The sequence below is a fragment of the Mastomys coucha genome, unplaced genomic scaffold (genome assembly GCF_008632895.1).
Source record: "Mastomys coucha isolate ucsf_1 unplaced genomic scaffold, UCSF_Mcou_1 pScaffold14, whole genome shotgun sequence".
Classification (NCBI taxonomy): domain Eukaryota; kingdom Metazoa; phylum Chordata; class Mammalia; order Rodentia; family Muridae; genus Mastomys; species Mastomys coucha.
Genome location: NW_022196896.1, coordinates 26,077,841 through 26,095,314, shown reverse-complemented (window position 1 = coordinate 26,095,314; position 17,474 = coordinate 26,077,841).

Genomic DNA, 17,474 nt, shown 5'->3' with positions numbered 1-17,474 from the left:
AGGTATTGAAGGGGGTCTCTTGGAGGAGTTGGGGTACAAAAGGGAAAAAACAATTTGATATAATTCTATTTACTTAAAATATATTTTGAAATGTTAACAAATTCAGATAAATTGAAATTATGCATCTTTTCTCATCGTAATGCAATAAAACTTAAATAAATAAATAAATAAATAAATGAGGCTCTTTGGTGGTCTTATCAAGGAAGCTACAAAACAGAGTCTTTCCAAACAGGCCTTCTCTGTGGAATAATGCTCGGAACACCCAAGGGATGGAAATTTGAATGTGAGCTGCTCTTGTGCAGCTGTTTGCTCCATGTTGAAGTATTCCCTCCTAGATGGAAAGAGAAGAGCCACAGATGCCTGAAGCTCATGAGACTGACCAGATTCCAGAATGACATACAACACTCAAGATACACAATGCTTATGTTCCCTACATTACGTAAGCAGTAACAATCGCTTGTGAAAACAAGATGGCTCCATGGAGATGCCTGAAATTGTGTAAAGGATGCTGGGGCTACAGATTCTATGAGTGTCACCCATGCTATGGCAGGCTTCTGATTTTGAGTCAGCCATGATCCTGTAAGCAGCTCCAAGAAACTCACTGGTACCAAGCTATACTGAGGGGAAGTACTTTGGTCTGCTGCCTCCACCATATCTGAGGTAAAAAGATGTTTGTTCATGTATCACCAGGAAGTGCAACCACAGCAAAGAACTTCTGCCCAGATGCTCAGGGAAGAAATGCAAGACACACACACACACACACACACACACACACACACACATACATACACACACACACACACACACAGACTCCAGGCTTGGAACTCAGAGATCCAGGTAACTATAATCTCTGAGCTCTGCCACTTTCCCCTCTGAGAAACCATAAAGAAGATTGTTAGATTTCCTGAATTCCTCCCTAAGAAGAGCTATTCCAAAAGACAGCAGTAAATACACAATGCATTTGTCACATAATAGATAGGAGGAATATCTTAGAGTAAACATGTAATTTTACACACCAAAGGCATGCCTTTTTGTGCCATGCATCTTACGTTTAACAGTAGGTAGGGAAATGCCATTTGGCTTGGTCTTATAATATTTAATGCATTTCTGTCAGGCTAAAAAGAAACTTTGGATTCTGCCAAAACATTTCCTGGGATACTGACATGCAGCGAACTTCAGTGACAGTCTCTCACTAGAGAAGCCAGCACAAAAGAGGATGCAGGAGTTACAGGTGCAAGTGGATGCGGGCTAAGGTTAGAAGGCACATCCAAACCTAAACCCCCCACCCCCACCCCCGTGCCTCAATCCCTGCACTTTAGCAGAGTGGGCAGAGATCACAAAAACATCACATTAAACCATCAGATTCCTCTTAGGAAAGCCACGTCTGGAGTGAGGGGAACACCGGGCTTCAATGCTGTGCTGTTAAGATGCCGCAGGCCAGTCAGGCCCTCTGGGACAGAAGTGGATTTACAAACACCTGAGAGCAGGCGTGTGAGCAGGGGTTTAAGCAGCTCCAACATATCATCAAGGACTTCAGCCAAGCTAATGAGAACCAGAGCAGCAGACCAAAGCACTTAGTTTGAAAATACCTATTTTTCAAAGATTTTTGCATTTTAAATTAAACCAGATGAATAATTATGTCCAGAAGGGGGGGGGGGAGTTGTATCCCTTAACCTAGGCAAAAAAAACGTTGTAATTTCTTTCAAAAGAAAAACCAGCATCAAGGAAGTGGAATCCTGGGATGCCCGAAACCAGGGTAAGCAGGTGGATGTGCCCAGTCAGAAGGGTAAGCGTCCCTGTAAAAGCTTCTGGGCCACTGGTTCTCCAGCCTGCAAGAAAGCCAGCTCCACTTCCTGCCATCCATCCATCCATCCACCTGTGCTGCGCGAGAGCTGCAGGTAGTACTGAACGCATTGGCAGCTCGTTGATTCACAGAACCATGTCCAGCATGGTTTGAAGGCCATTCCACGGGGCAAATCTGTTCTGTGGGTGGCAGAGAACTATGTGTTCTCTCTTTTTATTGTTTGCCTTAATTAATTTGTGTGCACTTCCAGTAGTTGTGTATTGCTCTAAACAGCTGACTCTAGGAAAGCCCGGCAAGGTTTAATGGACAATTGGCCTGCAACTACAATTTCCCTCAGACCTAATCACTGTCCCAGAACTACTGGGCTCTGTAATAAATACTCTCAAACCTTTGGACTCAAGTAAGAAGCTTTCAATAAAATTTACTTTTTCAAAACACAAAGGCATTTTTATGTGGCTATTACCTCCAGGCTTAATCAGTCTTTGGTGGAGAGAGGAGGACGGGCTCACACAACTTAAGAAAGGGCTATGAGAACTCATACAAGTGTTACAAGATAGGAGAGGTTGCTCCTGGGAGTTATATAAGCAGTAAACTGGCTGGGGGAAGATGATCTTCAGTAGAGCTGCCTACCAAGTGGTCAAGGAGCCCCAGGGCTGTAGCTTTTGTGGTCATCCCAATAAACTAATTGGCTCACCAGGCTGGACTGAGGTGAGAAAGTTTCCATGGTCAGTTTTCAGTACGCTGACTCGATAAATAAAACTTTCGTTCACATCTGCCCAGGAAAAGTCACACAACTGTATTTAAACCCATAGAACTGTCATTTAAGTCATAAATGGGGTGGTAAGGAAGAGCATACGAGAAGCAGAAACATAGTTAGGGTAATCATGTCTAGTCTTTCTCGATACTGGCGCATGTGTGCCCATCCAACAACACTGAAGGAAAGCTAATGCGTCCAGAGCTTTGCCAGGCTCTGCCTCTTTGCCATAGCTTCTAAGTTATACATGTAAACTTCAGTGTTATGAGAAGAAAATGGAGGGCACAAAACTGCACAGACCCTCCATCTCAAGACTCAGGTCTACAAGGAGATTAACTCAAAACAGCCCAACTCCAGAATTTAGCATTTTTTAAAAAAAAATATTTGGAGTTACCTAATTTACATCCAGCCACTTTAGATGACAAAAGAACAGGGCATTACTCTAAACTTGGAGTTTTTCTCTTCCTCATGGTATGACCATGAAGGAACCATTTAACATGAACTTCTGATTCCTCAACTGAGAAAAAAAAATGATCCTGCTATCCTTCTGAGAGGTGACAATTTCATGTAGGCACTCAGCAAACAGTTTCAAGTACCCAGAACATGGCAGCTGAGCATCTGGCCTCTGGTTCGTCCCCCACGTTTAAACCTTAGCCTTCTCCCTTAGAAGCACCCTGTTTGTCCACAGAGCTGGGTGGTGATGTGTGCACACTGATAATAGTGCCTGCTACACAGCAGCAGTGTGCGCATTTGTTATTAAAATTACTATGAGCAAAAAAATAGATCATTTCAACATGCTACATAGTTTCATTCTCATGTGCTTGAAGGAGGAGCACAATGCAGAATTTCCACAACGAAGAAGAAAATACAATCTGTAATTTTGACTGAATGAGCCAAGCTAAATATTTAATATATGGAAACACAAATATATAGTAATGGCTCCATGAATGGGAGTTATCCAATCATTTTTAAACACATCAGAAACATTGACTTGCTTTTTTGTACACTATAGCATTTACTGGGCACACGGAGTATTCTAGGCACTGCACCTGAGTTGAGAATATAAAACTGAATGATGTAGGCTCCTGGCCCTGAGAAGATGGCTTCCTATGGAATAGGCAGCATGAAAACAAGTGACAGAGGTGCTCTGTGGAGGTGCAGAGCAAGGTGTGAGGAAGCAGAAGAGCAGAAGGCTTCATTGTATGTAGCCAGGAACCCAGATAACTGTCTTCTTGTTGCAAGACCTAAACAAGGCTCTCATTATCAGTGAGACACCAACATTAGTGTCAACTAGTTACCCATTGCTGTGCTTTGAAATGAAAATACCACAATAGGCTTATATATTTGAATGTTTTATTCCCAGTTGGTAGACTGTCGAGGAAGGATTAGGAAGGAAGGCCTTGTTGGAGGAGGTGTGTTGATAGGGAATGGGCTTTGAGATTTTGAAAGCCCAACACGAGCACAGTCTTCTCTGCCTTTTGCTCATGGATCAGACGTAAGCTCTCAGCTGCTGCTCGATCACCATGCCTGTCTGCCTGCCTCCTGCCATGCTCCCATGAAGGCCATGCACTGACCCTCTGAAACTGTAAGCACATTCCCAATTAAATGTTTTCTTTTGTAAGTTTCCTTGGTCATGGTGTCTCTTCACACCAACAGAACAGTAAAGAAGACATCCACATATCAAATAGCTAAGCAAATTCTCCAACAAGTTTTGAGAGATTCCTCAATGAGTTTAATGGCTGCACTACATAAATGATTATTCTCTAAACAACCTCTACTAGGTCCTGATTGGCCAGGCATCTAGTAGCTTCACTCTGTGATGGGAAAAATGTGGATTTGGGCAGCAAGGAAAGAGAAAACACAGAATCCAAATGAAGGAAATAGATGTTTTTTCTTGGCTAGTGGGAGGAAAAGATAATACCAGCCAAACTGTAGAGGTTTTAGGACTCATTCACTGGAGCAAGGGCAATCTACAACAGATTACACAGGTACAAAAAACTGTCTCTCCCACCCTAAGTATCCATGAATTGCCAATAGATGCTCAGGTATCTGTGGGGCATCATGAAACCCTTACCTCTCTGTGGTGACTTGAATAAGAATGGTCCCCATAAACTCATGTGTTTGAATGCTTGGCCCAGAGGGAGTGGCCCTATTAGGAGGTATGGCCTTCTTGGAGTAGATGTAGTCTTGTTATGAGAAGTATGTCGTTGTAGGGGTGGGCTTTGAGGTCTCCTACACTCAAGCTACACTCATCTTCTCCTCGTACTGCCTTTAGATCAATATGTGGTACTCTCAGCTCCTTCTCCAGAACCATGTCTGCCTGTATACTGCCATGCTTCCCACCATGATGATAATGAGCTAAACATCTGAACCTGTAAGCCAAGTCCAATTAAATGTTTTCCTTCATAAGAATTGTTGTGGCCATGTTGTCTCTTCATGGCAATAAAAACTTAACTAAGATACTTCCCATGCTGGCTGGGTCTTGCACAGGTCTTACACTGGCAACAACAGCTGCTGTGAATTCATGGGCACAGTGATCCTGCCTGGTCTAGAAGACACTGTTTTGCAACAGTCTTCCCCATCCCATTTTAAACCAACTCAAGAGTTACACAAATGCTTGCCAAACAACATGTATCCAAAGATAAGCATCAGAGTTACATGCAGCGACACAGTTTAGAAAGTGATGACCCAGGGGAGGCATTATTGAGGTTTTACTGAGCTAGGGAAGTAGCCAGGAATGTTGCTAGGGCAGGTCAGTAAGGGCCAGATGAGCAATGCAGAGATTTGGAGACTCCTGCAGGGTCTAAGTCATGAAGGCCACTTTCTGGGGTGCTCCCAGAGCTCCTCATGACTCCTTAGTACTTAAAACTGTGAACCATTCAGCGAGCCTTTCCACTTGTAGACTAGAAGCTGTAGCTATGTCATGTGCCTCTGTATTTCTCAGATCATATGCCATAAAACTGTAGCACTGTGATCAGGAAAGAAATCTATAGTATAGAGCCCTAGACTTGAGTAACAGTGTAGAGATATGATTAGTAGAATGCAAACAGCCTGTTTTAAAGATCTCACCTTTCCTTAAAAGCTCAATGAACATTGGCAGCCACGTTGGTTTCAAGTTTCTACATCAGCAAATCAAGAGTAATAATAATAATGCCAGCTGAATATGCACTGAGCATCAAATGATGCACCCAGAATAGTGGCATACTATGGTTGGGCTTACTATTATGACCCATCACTTAGTGAAGTACTGCATCTTAATATGTTTCTCTAGAAAGGAGGGCATAGGATCTCATCTCACAGTTTGGATATGAGGATAAAATTAGATAGTGGAAGTAAAAAATATGTCAAATGGAAAATGCAATCCAAATGTTTGTGTGTGCTGTTATCATTGCATATGGTGGGCACTGAAATCAATGATTGCTAAAATATGGAAATAAAACAACCATGGAGATGTTGGGCCAGACCTCCTTAAGACTTACCATCTTGAGATCTTACACAGGAAAATTATTTGTAAATATGAATGCCAGACAAGTGTTTTTTGTTAGCTATGCATGGGCCCTGGAGATCAGCACTGCCATGTGGTAAGATCAAGTGAATGGTGGACTCTGCCAAACATGGCTCTGAAGCCATTCCTCACATGTGCCTGAGAAATTATTCCCCCAAAGTCTTCTGTACTGTGCTGCATCCTGGCCCCCCTCTTGGCCATTTCCCTAAAGACCCTTGCTCTACTTTCAATAGCCTCTATGCTGCCTAGTCCCAGTTGGCATGGAAATAGAGAGCGTGGCACATTCCATGTTTTGGCTTTCTGGCTTTAGCCCAACAGGGTGCTTCTGTCTGACTGCCCCAGATCTCCAGGAGGGTCAGGAAAGAATGTACTTACTAGCCAATGCTGGGGCAGAACAAAGCCAGCATGTCCATCATCTAATGGAGTTTAACCCTCCCATCATCACCAAGAAACAGACACAGAACAGACCCCCAGGAAGAGCCTGCACCTTCCCAAGAACTGGGAGAATTGCCAGAAAAGCACTTGTGATGTGGGTTTGCCTGCAAAGGCTGGGTGACCAGCACCCAGATCCTGGAAAACTAAGCCAACGTTTGGCAAATGAAAGAAAAAAAATGCGTGTTTTTGGAAGAGCTTGGCTCTACCTGGCTTTAAAATAGCTTGTTTAAAGTCAAATTGTAAAGATTTGTAATGAACAAAGACAAGAACAGTAATAAGCTGAAAATCATTTATTTCTTCTCTAATCTCAAATGAACAGAAAAAATGCATGTGTGTAAGTGAATATTCATGTGCACATGTATGAGCATGCATGGAAAGCATAGGTTGATGTCACATGTATTCCTTGGTTATTCTACACCTTGTACTTTGAGACAGAGTGTCTCATTGGACCTGGAGCTCACACGTTGGTCAGTGAGCCCAGGAGATTGCCCATCTCTGTTTTCCAGTACTGGGACTACAGGTACACTCTTGTGCCTAGTTTCTCATGCGGGTGCCGGGGAGCTGACCTCAGGACCTCATTCTTGTACAGTAAACACTTTACCAACTGACACATGTCTCCAAATCCTCAGAAAGAATTGGATTGTGAGCAAGACACATGACCTCTGTGAGGTTTCCCACTAGTATAATAGGAAAGGAAGTACTAGCTGGGCAGTGTTTTTGCTAAGATAATGTACACAGGAAGCTTGACTACATAGCCTAGAAGCCTCATACAGTTCAGAGTAGACTTGGGCTCCCATTCCCTTACCTGTGAGGATGCTTCAAGTAGCTACGACCAACATTCCACATGGCTGAAATCTGTGTGCCCATCACTGTTCATGGCACACCCTAGAGCCAACACCTTCAAGCCCCCTTCTATTTATGCTTTGGCCTGTTTCATAAAATGATGCTTTTAGAAAATGGCAACTCTGTGGTGATTTACCACTCACCGTCTACAGCACTGTGATATCTGTTGTTCAAAATAGTGATTCATGCACTTCCTAACATGGAATCCTTGAGTCTTTTTATTTTCTCATACACAGGATTACAGCTCTTAGCTTAAATGCATCGCCACTCACTCATTCAACAGATTCTTACTGGGTGCCCTCTAAATGCCAGGCACTATGCCAGGAACAGGAGACAGTGCAGTGATAAAAGCCAGAGGGGTGCAGGCATAACTTGTTCATGTAATCCAGCTCGTGGATTCTCCACAAGGCAATACTCCCTTGTAGGGAAGAGGGATTTGGTTCTTGTATGGATGGTGAAAGCTTTTACTCTTTTTATGTATATAAGTCATGGAAATGCATACAGAATATACATGTATATGCACATAAACATATAGGTATATAACTGAATTGGTCTTCCATCATCATCATCATCAGCTACTACTAATTTAGTGGATTAAAATAGAACTTATTATCTTACAGTCGGTGAGTCGAATGTCTGATATGAATCTCATTGAACTGGAACCAGGATGTCCTGTAGGGGCTGATTTTCTTCTGCAGACTCTTGAGAAAAACTGTCTTTTTGCCTTTTCCAGCTCTTTAAAGCTGCCCACATTCTTTACCTCATGACCCATTCCTCCATCACCAAAACCACCAAAGCACAGGTAAGTCCTTGTAATACTTGCAAAACCTGATTACTTTGGGTCCATCCCGTACAAGTAGTCCAGGGCCATCTCATCTCTTGTCAGTGCTTTAACCTACCTTAATTCTACATGCAGCCTTCACCTCTCGCCATGTAATATTATAACATGATGGTCATCTAGGAGATTGCCAAGCTTGTTCTGTGGGGTGGAAAAAGAACTAAATGTCCAAGAAACAGAGAATAGCAAGGGGCAGAGAGTAAAACAGGTCTTTTCAGAATGGGAAGGGATCCGAGTGGGTTCTCCCTAAAGGGATTCTAGGTTGGATGTTCTATAGGGTCCTGGTGTTCTTCCTTTTTCCATGTCAGTCCTGTTTGGATTCCTGTGCCTGTGCCTTCTCATCATTTGTCCTCTCTAAGTCTTCTGGGAACAAGAAGCTACCTTCTCAAAGAGCCTGCTTTCACCTTTCCTGTCTACTATGTCCTAACTCTTCTGAACTGTGATATATCCAAGAGTTCCATAGAGATGTGTTTCACAGTGTTTGGGATGACCATTTTTCTGCCAATTACAACAATATATGTAAGATAGTAAAATTTCACAGGGTAAGTAGCAAAATATCAAACACACACATCACATCACACATCACACACACATCACATCATACACATCACATCACACACACATCACATCACACACACATCACATCACATCACACATATCATATCACACACACATCACACACACATCTCACACACACATCATACATCACATCTCACATACACACATCACACACATCACATATATCACATCACATCTCACACATACATCACACACACACACACACATACATCATACATATCACATCACACACACATCACATCATACACATCACATCTCACACACACATCACATCACACACACATCACATCACATCACACATATCATATCACACACACATCACACACACATCACATCACACACACATCTCACACACACATCATACATCACATCTCACATACACACATCACACACATCACATATATCACATCACATCTCACACATACATCACACACACACACACACATACATCATACATATCACATCACACACACACACATCACTAACTCTTGGAAGGGAAAAAGGTAAAGAAGCATGGGCCCTGAAGAGGGCATGTTAGTCTTTATGACTATGGTGAAATACCCAGTAGGGATACTTAAGAAGAAAATGATGCTTGTTTGCATCACAACTTTGAAGCCTCAGAATCCAGATCTAGTTGGCCCTTTGGGTTCGGTTTGTGGAAAGGCTTTCATGGCAAACGGCAAGGTCAAAAAATCCTTGAGTCAAATGGTCCCATCTTGAGGCAGAAGCAATGGGAGGAAAGGAGGAAGATGGGGGTTGACTAGAATTCCAAAATCCCTTTTGAGGGTACTCGCTCAGTGACCTAACCACCTACCACTAGGAACTGCTTCTTAAAGGTCCACACCACCACCGCTGCTGCCACTGCTGCTGCGGCCTCTGCTGCCATCACTACCTCCACCACCACCACTACCACCACCAACGCCACCATCACTACTACCAACACCCCAGTAATATCAACCTAGGGACCAAGTCTTTCAGTGGACAAAATCTATATTCAAATCATAGCAGAGGGTAAGATGACATCAAAATAAATGGCATATAGACATTGATGTCAGCCTGCCTCCCTCATATCTCAGCCATACGTTTTCTGGCCATGTGGTTGTGGAGAAATTACCCTGGCCCCCAGGAGGGCTAATAAGAAAATGTACTTCCTCTATTTTTTTGGGAACAAAAATGGTTAATATATTAACACAACTCAGAAATTGCCCACATGCAGTAAGCTACAGGTTTCCATTGTCATCAGTGAGGACAAGATTATTCCAATAATCATAGAACAAATGTGTGAAGTTAGGTGATGATAAATAATAAAATAGAAGAAGAATGTTCTTACAATGTTGTGAGCACATGAAATAAAGGATTCACTGAACTGAGGTGACAGAGTTCTCTAAGGACCTGAACTCCAAACTGAGACTCATAGGATGGGCTGGACATTACACATAAGTAGAGAGAAGGTCAGGAGGTGTCCTTAGAAGCTACGTGGTGCAGGCCATGTAATTGACTGTTCAGAATGGCTGCCCCTCAGAGTTCAGCAGGAGAAGCTGGGTGCCAGAGTGGGTTGGAAGACTATGCGAACCAGATCACAAGGCCCGTGGCTATGCTAGGATTCCACTTTTATTCTCAGAGCAAAAAATGAAGCTACCTATGGAGCAGAATCCACAATATGGTGTGAAACTAGCAGGGTATTTGCAGAAAAGCAAGAGAAGATGCAGAGAGACTACTGAAGAGGAAGTGGGAAAGATGACAGGAGATGGAGATGAGAGAGACCCAAGAGATACTTTAAAGGCGAATTCACAGGACCAACTGAGGGCATCAGAAAGGATGGGGTAGCAAATATATGGTGCTGCTTCCAGTGCCCCATCCAACAATGCCTAAAGCCATCTCGCACCATCCTGGAGCATTCCCTACCCAGCAAGAAGGTTGAGAAACATCTGATCAGTCCTGACCAGATGTGTGGTAACTTCTGCATCTCTCTTAGCACCATTCTGTACCCAGGAATAAAATAAACTTTAAATTGAATACAGCTTTCCCAAAAAGTGATGCTGGCAGCGGCTCCCCTACTCGGGCCTCTGTTTACTGTAGAGTGTTTTAAGCATGACGTTTTAATTTCGATTTTTTTAAAATATGTATTTTGTAAGAAATAAACAGAGATGACTTAACTGGAAATTAAACTGGGGTCTCCTGGCTCTTGGCCCACGTTTTCTACCTAGGGACCAACTGTCTGGTGAAACACAAATCCATCTACACAGAACACAGCATGACCAATGTGTGCTGTGTTTACGCTCGTCTTAAAATGTGTGTACTTCTTAGCCAGAGGGCTCAGGGGCCAGATCTGCTAGACCTTCTACTCTAAAAACAGCAAATTTGATTCCTGATATAATAAAACTGAATTAGAGCTGCACATGTATTTCCAAAGGTTCTCTGTACTTGCCTATACAATCTCCAGTGTCCCATGCTTCCTTTTGGCCTGACAGGGCCACAGTTTACAAATCTGTAGGTCCATGATCCTTAGGTCATGTGTAATGGTTGGGCAAAGAATATGAATAGTGACAACTAGCAGAAATTAAACTTTAAAGAGAAATAAGTAAAGGTTAAGATAGAAGGTTGAGGGAGGAGGGTTCACCCTGTTACTGATATTTATTTTCAAAAAATAAGATCAAAGAGTTGGTTTTTCTCCATCTCAGTTCAGCTCAGTTCAGTGCTGAAAAAAATAGATCAATTTACCAAGCATGTTCAAAAAGCCTAATATTGCCACACAATCGGAGGCCAAAGATACTCAAGTTGCTATACCTACTCTGGAGTAGTTTACCAATGAGGGCAGACACCAGTTCCTAACAGATGCACAATGAAATGTCATTAACTGACAGGGTATAATAAATATACCCAAAGGATAAAGGTAACAAATCTCACAGGGGCCAAGAAAGATTTACATAAATTTAAAAAAAAAAAAAACAAAAAAAACAAAAAACCTGTGATTGAGCAATAACTAAGCAGGTGGACCAAAGTGAGGTGAAAGGCTGCAAATAAGCCCCATTTGTCAGATGGCAAAAAAAAAAATCATCTCTGGGCTGGGGGGTTACAAGGGACAGTTGTGCTTTGAGCTTCTTGGCCTGCAAACTACCCTCATTTGGAGGATATCCCAGCTTTTAAAGCTTGGTTAGGTTATCACTGCTGACAATTCCAGGAACTTCTTCCCTCCTAAGGTTGAGGACACTGTATATGGTTTAAGATTGAGCAGCCAAATATTGCGTCAACAATCAGGAGCTAAAAATACAAAGGGTAGAGATCTTACCACTTGCTGGAATTTTAAGCAGCCATCAAAAGTCGAGTTTCAGAGAGAGTGGTAGCAGAGAAGCCAGAAGCAGCTGGGCCCCTGGGTGAAGGCTGGACAAGGCAAGCTGCAGAGGAGTGTCACAGCAGCCTGATCACAAGCCACCAGATTTGAGAAGTGCTTTGTGTTTAGCATTCAGCCTCTGACCCAATTCTTCTGCCTCTGAGGCAGCTCTGTAACCAACCAACATCATTTTGTAAGTTTATTTTCTGCTCCAATCAGCAGGTTTTCAAATGCTTGTGACATCTAATGTGACATCAGAGGTGACGAGCACAGTTTGGTCACATAGGTGAACAAATGGGACAGCGGATTTAAAAAGATGGAGATGATCTAACACAGACATATATCTAGTCACAGTGTAGTTAGGACATGAAGCTTGGCACTCTTCCTAAAGATAGGGGCTACTGTGAACAGTACTGAACTCAGAGGTGACACTGGACATATTCATATTATAAACTGACGGAACCCCAGCGGAAAGCAGGCAGACCAAGAGGTTCTTTTTTAAAAAAGCGGTAAAGGTAATTATGGGGAAACCTTGCTACTTAAGGTCACAGTCTACAAGGTCCAGAAAGCTCCTTTGAGTTTGGTGCAAAATGGAGGTCTCCATTCTCCAGCAGGGCTTTCCCTTCTCTGGCCTTATCTGGGGATCCAGATTCTCTCCTCGGGAAGGTCAAGTAGACCTTGGCAAACCTACAAGTTCAAGTTCCTCTTTCCTGATAAGAACCAAGGATGCCTTGAATGCCTCTCCATACAAATAAGGCATTCCCAGTACTTTACACTATAGCCAATGATCCACATTCACCCTGAAAACTCCTTCCCACTCTCCAAGGTTCATATATAGCCCTTGGTTACCCAGAATAAAGTGTATGCACTCCAGCTGTTTCCCTTAAGATCAACTAAGAGAACTGTTTCATTGAATGGTTGTAACACTAAAACACTAAAATCCTCAGAGAAGGCCCTCACCCTTCACTCAGACACATACACACACACACACACACACACACACACACACACACACACACACACACACGCTCACCGCCAGACTGGGATTCTGCAGACCCCAACTCCACTTCAATCTTCCAGCCTGGTTGGCACAAAGCCACAACTGGCACCCAACAAAAGTGCAGACATGAAAACACACATAAACATGGGCAGTAGTTGTTGGCTGAAAGAGTTAATGGCCACACTGAGTAATGGATGACAAAGCAACTGCACTTGGAGGAAGCTGAGCTTGAGTCTGGTGCCTCAGACCACTCAGCCATGCTGACAAAACAATTGTCTTGGTCCATGTTGTGCTGCTATAATAAAATGCTTGAGGCTGGAAACTGACAAAGACAAGAAGTTTATCTAGCTCACAGTTTGTGCCAACATTGGTGCTACTCTGGTAAGGGGCCCTTTAGTTGTGTCACATGCAAATGATATTATGGCGGGAGTTAGCACAAATGGAAGGGATCTCCTGGAAACACAGGAATCCAGGGAAAAGGTGGCTAGTCTTCTGCTTTCATAAAAATACTCAAGAGAATTAAAGGTGTTTCCAAGAGAACTGGATGACCTACTAACCTCCCACTAGGGTCCCCACATTGAGAAGCAGGTTTGTAACAAATGATACCCACAAACTCTCTCTAAGACTCTAAAACCACGCCCAACCCATAGCAACAGGAGGTAGTTGTACTCATGTTCAAAGGAAGGATGTCTCTTCTCAGCTCAAATTCTTCTCTGTATAGCTAAGTAAATTCGAAGGCGGGCAGCTATTGGTGGTTCTGCTCATAAAAGATACAGGCAAAGCAGTCTAAGAGCAAGAGAAATGGTCACCAGGAAAGGAAGAGACTTTCTTCTAAGGACACAGCAAAGATGTGAGCCTCTTCCTGAAAGAAGGCAGATTGTGGCAGGGTAACACAAGGGCAGACGATTCTGTCATGAAAAGACAGCTCCCGGGAAGGATGAGTTTGTATTCCTGTGCCCGAAAGTTAGACAGCAAGGGTATAATCAGAGAGAGTGAAGCATTGCTGTGTTCAACAGATGCATTGCCCACGTGCACTAACGTCTGAAAATATGAAGTCCTATGAAATAAAATCTCCTCTATAAAGTCATTTTTTTTCATTCACCCAGATGTTTTCCTATCACAAAGACAAGAATCCACAAGAAGACTTGATTTCTTGAGCTTACGTAGTAATATATTTCTTTCATCAGATAAACGTCTCTTGGGCATCCTCCAGCAAACCAAATATCTGAAAATACACAACACGGGACCAGATCTTTAAGTATGTATTCAGCTATGGGTGAAAAAAGGAAGATGTCCATCACTAGAAACATGGAAATAATGGTATTTTTGCAGAATCTATGCATGCAGGGTAAACACGTGCAATGTGGCCCTTGGAGAATTTGCCTTTGCACTGCTTCAGCTTTCTCATCTTTAAGAAAAACAATTTGAACTACAGTGATTACAGTTTTGTTTCAAATTTTTAACAGCCCATGAGACTTTGTTAAAAAATGGTTTCCTTGAAAACTCTGGGAGGAAAATATGGCTGACATTATTTTTCACTGCAGATGGGCTTTGCTACCTTCTGGCCAGTGTCACTCAAGGAACTAGCTGACATACTTTGGTGTCTTCTACTTGTAAACTTGAGTGCCTTCCCAAGTAGGGCTGCAGAATTCCTGAACAAAGGCTGGAGTCCCAGTGTCTGTTTCTCCAAATTAGCATTTCTGCCTGAAGGTCCTAAGTCAACTGCTGGGCTGTCATAAAGACTGAAGAGCATCCATTGCAACCCCTCCACCACACATAAATTCCCCAGATGTTCGAGACTGTCGCAATTATTTGATCCAGAGAATAGTGTAAGTAAAGATAAGATGTTCAGTAACTCCCCTCTGCTTTTCCTGTTCTTCACACTGAAACATATTGGTAAGCTTCTGATAGGCAGTAGACACACCCAGCCACAAACATCAAGCCACCCTCATGACCTGAGTTAATCCTTAGGACACCGGAGAAAAATCAAGTTGATCTAGACATGGCAGGAATAAGGCTTTGCTTCCGTGTCTCTTGAATTCCTGATGGACTTCTTATCGTTACTGCGGGTGAACCAGCATGCTTGTAGATATCTGAAAACAGCTCTCAGTCATCAGTTCTCTTCCTTCCACAGAGGGTTCCGTGGACTGAACTCCAGCTTTCATGGCAAGAGCTTTTTACCAGCAGATCATCATCTCTCTGGCCCATGTCTCTTGCTCCTTTGCTCAGTGAGCATGCCCCTGGGTGTTTTCTCACTTTGCCTCTAGGAACGTCCCCTGAATTTAAAGAACAGTTTCTTTCATATAAAAACGATGTTTTAAAATAATTGTTACTCCAACTCAAGCAGAGCTGAATTCAGTAAAAACTGAAGGCTTTTACTACCTACCGTCTACCACAACAAAAACAAACTTACTTTTAAAATCCGCTCTCCTGAAGCTTTGATCCTTCCAGTTTTGTTCAAGCAGTAGAAACTTCAGAGAGAACAACCCACCCTGGCCAATGTAATTTTTGAGTTTGTTGGTTTGTTTATCTCCTGTTTCTATTAGATTCGCCCAAGCCCAGGACTCTGTAAACTGGCCTAGATAGACTTCAGACAGCTCAGCTCCCCAGGAAGCAAGCCGGCCATGGTTGCAGATGTGCAAGGTGAACTCCTTAGCTGTTTCTGCCAGCCCTCAGAGCCAGTGACGTTCCGCAAGAAAGACTCCACCCACCTCATCTTTGCCATGATATATCACTCAGATCAAAGAGCTGCTTCAAAATGGACTTTGGGGATGGGGAAGATGGCTTGGTCAATGAGAGCTTCATGAAAGCACAATGGTCTGAGTTTAGATCCCCAGCACCCACAGCACTCAGTATGGATAGATGGAGATCTGGGGAGCCAGCAACCCAATAGCAGCAAGCTGCAGATTCAGAGATAAATACTGCTGCTAGTGATAACAGTAAAAAGGATGAAGAGCAATTGAAGACACCTGACATCCACCTTTGGCCTCCACAGGCACACACTCAGATGGGCTTTTATACCTGCACACAGCTGCGCACAAACATGAACTCATCCACACAAAATGAAGTTATAAAGACTTAGAGAACATTCATGTTCCCTATCAGTTTCTTGCCCTCTCTCTTTCCTACCATGGCTTTACTGGCTGATAGGGACACATTGCCCCTCCCCGAGTTCCCATTCACTACAATGTGGCAGGTGAACCCTTTTCCCGGCCCCTTGCAGCCCCACAGGTTCAAATCCATGAGAAATAAATCTTACTACTACTACTGCCATTGATTTTTATCTCAAACCAGAAAATGAACTCAATTTCAGAAACCTGTTTTCTAAACTCCAGCAACTAAGACAGGAAGGGGTGGGGGGAGAGGACTGCAGTGTGTTTGTACACCCGCTGGCACTGTCTCTTCCTTACCACCGACCTTTCCATGGAAATTCTGGCTGCATCAGCCTTGGCGAGGCTTGGGACTATTTTTGGATGCCTAAAAACCTCAAGGGAGTGACTTTTTTACTTTTATTCATGTACAGGGTCCCTACCTTTATTTATTAAAGAAACAAAAACATGTCTCCTGCTTAACTTCAACCAGCTTTCATGTCAAGTAAAACAAAACTTGTTGGCTGGTCCAATCGGCCATGGGCCAGGGAGGAAAGGGAGCCCCTTCCATTGCGGGTCTGAAGCTTATGTGACCCGGGTATTAATCACCCCTCATGGAAGAGAAGGAGCCCACGGACTTTGGAGGCTCTTATCCCAGAGGAACAACTTTGGGAGAGTTTTTGAGCCTGGAATTAAAAAAGAACCTAGGAAAAATTCCAGCAAATTTCAAATGTGACTTTTGAAACATTTCAGGTGAGAAGAAAGAGAAGAAGATTCTGCATTATTGTTTTCCACCCCAAAACTGTGACTCTGACATCGCCCCAAACCAAGATCACAGGGCAAGAATCACCCCCAGCTCTGGCTTCACCCCCCAGAGGGTAAGTGTTCATTTTAACAAGTTGTGAAGGGCAGGCAGCCAACAGCTCAGCCTCCAGGAGACAAATTGATTCAAGGTTTTCTCTTTGGGACCACAGCCAGGATGCCTGCAACCACAGCAGCTAGAGGGGTGCTATTGTTCTGTCAGCAGAGAGTCAAACTCCTCTAACTAGGCCTGGTGACCCACTAGGTAGCTACAAATGGGGACAAGAAACCAAAAATGGAAGCTAAATTCCAGGGCTAAACAAAGCCCAGAGATAACCCAGAAAGAACTTGCATGAGGAGGTCAAATGTCAAGGTTGGTTCATTTTCCAATACTATAACTCAACATCATAGACTAGATAATTTACTTACAAAGCAGAAGTTTTGTTTAACTTACAGTGCTGGAGACTGGTAAATTCAAAGGCATAGTGTTAGCTC